Source organism: Apis dorsata, unplaced genomic scaffold (genome assembly GCF_000469605.1).
Source record: "Apis dorsata unplaced genomic scaffold, Apis dorsata 1.3 scaffold_575, whole genome shotgun sequence".
NCBI classification, from domain to species: Eukaryota; Metazoa; Arthropoda; class Insecta; order Hymenoptera; family Apidae; genus Apis; species Apis dorsata.
In genome coordinates this window covers 353,814-357,145 of record NW_006263785.1, presented here as the reverse complement: position 1 = coordinate 357,145, position 3,332 = coordinate 353,814, and the positions used below count along the sequence as shown (strand labels likewise).

Sequence of the window (3,332 nt, the reverse complement as noted above, 5' to 3'; positions counted from 1 at the left end):
TTTAAATAAATTTTTTTCTATAAGATAATATACACAGATTTTTTTGACTGACTATATGTGAATTTGTATATTTAATAATTGTAATTCGATAAAGGAAGAAATAAAGATCTAAGATTTTATTAAAATCTAGCTTTAAATATATATAATATATTAAATATATAATATAACTGAAATATGATCACAATTTTCATTTCGTAATTTAAAGGATAATAATAGATTCAAAAAAGCTTTGATAATGTGAAAATTGATGAAAAAATATAATAATTTTTTCGGAACAACACAAATTTTCCAAATTCATTTTGAAATTTTTATCTTTTCTATCTTTTATCATATTATATCATATAATATGAATATTAATAATTTGATTCACGAAAAAGCTATAATCTTAAAAGACGCGATATATTTGAAATATAATAGTATTCAAAAGAATCGTTTTCTTTTCATAAAACTTTCCGTGAAACTCATCGCACTCAGTTAATTTAATCATCTACGTAAATACAAAGAATTCTACGACATTCTTTTTCCGCGATACATTATTTTTCTTCAAACGTTTCTATTCTTACTGCTGTTTATAAATTTTTATTCTTTGATTATCTTTATGTTCGTTTTCGTTTTATTTTTATATATAGATTTTTTTTTTATATAATGTAACAAAAAATTAATAAACCAATTATTATCATTCTACTATCAAAATAATCACGTTTCTGATATTGAATTAAAAATTTTTGTAAATATATCACCATATCAGAATATGAAACGGATCAGAACAAAATATAGATAAAAATTTATATTTAGTATTTTATGTTTTTTTTTATTTCCAATTTATTTATTGAAATCAATATTTGCAATATTTCTATTTGAAATAAATAAAAATCATAATTTTTTTATTGTGCAAAATTAAAATAAAACAATATATGATCTTACAATATTTAAACTTAAAATCTTAAGTTATTAGTAGTTACATATATACTAGTTGTTACTCGTTGTTGTTAGTCGGCTTAATTTACGACCTTGTCCATAAAATCTTATTTTACATGACATAATAATATTAATACGTCATATATCGTGAATCATTTGATTTTTGTCACGTTATTTTATACGGTATATAATTTATTAAATGTAATATGATTTCTGATAAAAAATTAATCAATTACGAAAAATAAAATTTTCTTTAATTTAATTTAATTTAATGAAATTTTATTATTAAGAAAAATTATTTTATTATTAAGAAAACATATATATATTAAGTTAATGTTTTCTAACAAATGTATTACAACACATTAATTTTGATACAAAAATTATATATTGATTATTATATATATATAATTATATATAATAATAATTATTATATATAATTATATGATATAATAATATAAATTATATATTATATATATAAAATTTTATTATACATAAAAATATTTGATGTTTATCAATACTTATAATTAATATTTGAAAAATGCAATTTATATCGATCATCTCAAGAATAAAAAATCAAAAGTTATTATATTTAAAAGGTATGTATATATTAATATCGAAGGTATGTATATATTAAATATTTTTATTAATTTTTATTATTTTTAAAATATTTAATAATGTATTAATAAAGTATTGTTTTCTTTCTATGTAAATAATATATTACAAAAAAAGTTATTTTAAAAAGTTCGCAAAAATATAATTTTAATAAAAAAAATCTAATGTGCCATTAATAATCATAATAATAATTATTTCAAATGCAAAATAATTGAGAATATTGCATTGATTATATGTATTGAATATATTTAATTAACGTATATTTTTCTTTTTATTTTTACTTATGTTTTACAATCAATAGTTAGTTATCAATATCTGCAGATTTATCAATATTCAAATTAAATACATACTTGATACACATTTAAAATAATATCTCAAGTAAATAATATTTTTCATATTTTATATTTGTACACGTGCTGCATCAGTAATATAAAAAAAATTATAATTTTAAAGGAAATAACTTTAAATTATCCTAAAAACATATAAAAATAGTAAATCAAATTAAAAATTCATTGAATACTATTCTAATAAATAAATCTTTGCAGCAAGCAATATATAAATATTCGTTTTTATGAAGAATTATATTATATTTGATAGGATTACTTTTGATAATATCTTTGTATACATAGAGATAGCTTCTATATTCGATAGAAAATATATATATTTTTTTTAATATTTAATATTTATTTTGTGAATAATACGTATTTATATCTGATTTTGTTATCCATTATTATTTATTATATTCAAATAAATATCGAACGGAAATACATATAAGAATGAAAAAAAGTCACGACTCGCATGACTGAGCGAAAATTGTTATGAATAATCAATAAAAGATTATGTAGGTAACGAATAGTTAAATTTAATATATTCATTATTCGTGAACAACAAAATTACAATTATTTTCTTATTTTATTCATTTATACGATAAAACAACGTCATTTGATTCATAATAATATATCAAGTTTCTTTTTACAATAAAACGAAAATAATAATTATTTCGAATATAAAGAAATGAACGAGAAAAAGAAATTGAAATTGAATGAATAATGCGTAAAAAGAAAAAAGAAAAAAATTCCAATTAAATAACAAATAACGAAAAAACTTTCATTCGTTTTATTCGTGTAACAGCCAAAACTGACACATGATTATCTATTACAGAACATACCGTTAAGCAAATTATCTAAATCGACATCCGCGCCATTTGGAGGACTTTAAACATACAAGATCAGCGTAAGTACTCGTAGTATACATATCCTTTGTGCTTGGTTTCTCACTCGGTTTATCGACCGATTCAGTGCAAAAAATATATTTGTTTTTAATCCCCAGGATCGAATGGATGGATAATTTTTAATCAAATTGATTTAATGATAATAGCGATAATGCTAATCGAATAACAAAAATTAAATAAATTTATTGTTTTGCTATGGGATTGGATATATTTTATTTAAAATAAAAATGAAAAATAAAAAGAATAGATAATTATTTTAAATAAATATTAAATGTTTGCAAATAAAATCTAAAATTTTATTTGAGAAATAAATTATTTTCAAATGTTTGATTATTAAAAATAATGATAAAATGTGATATGTGATATACATATAATGTGAATGATATATGTGATAATTTAAAAAAAAAAAAAAATAGATTTCATCTTACAATTATATTATATTTCATCTTAAATCAAAAATTGGAAAATGAATTATGCTAAAAAAATAATATTTAGACTTATATAAAAAAAAAATGATTTTGCAGATTATATATAAAAAAATTATATTTATATTTTTATAATGAAATCAAAT

General features: G+C 18.2%; 1 protein-coding gene across 3 annotated transcripts in view; it reads left to right on the top strand.

Annotated features, from left to right (window-relative positions):
• LOC102679073 (ets DNA-binding protein pokkuri) overlaps positions 1–3,332 on the top strand; it is a 44,586-nt gene that overhangs the window by 16,893 nt on the left and 24,361 nt on the right. The window contains exon 2 of one of the 3 annotated variants that reach the window (XM_031513066.1): positions 2,692–2,763. The exons of the other annotated variants lie outside the window; for them this stretch is intronic. The gene's annotated coding sequence lies outside the window, so the exon portion shown is untranslated. The remainder of the gene's footprint in view (positions 1–2,691; positions 2,764–3,332) is intronic. 3 annotated transcript variants of the gene reach the window in all.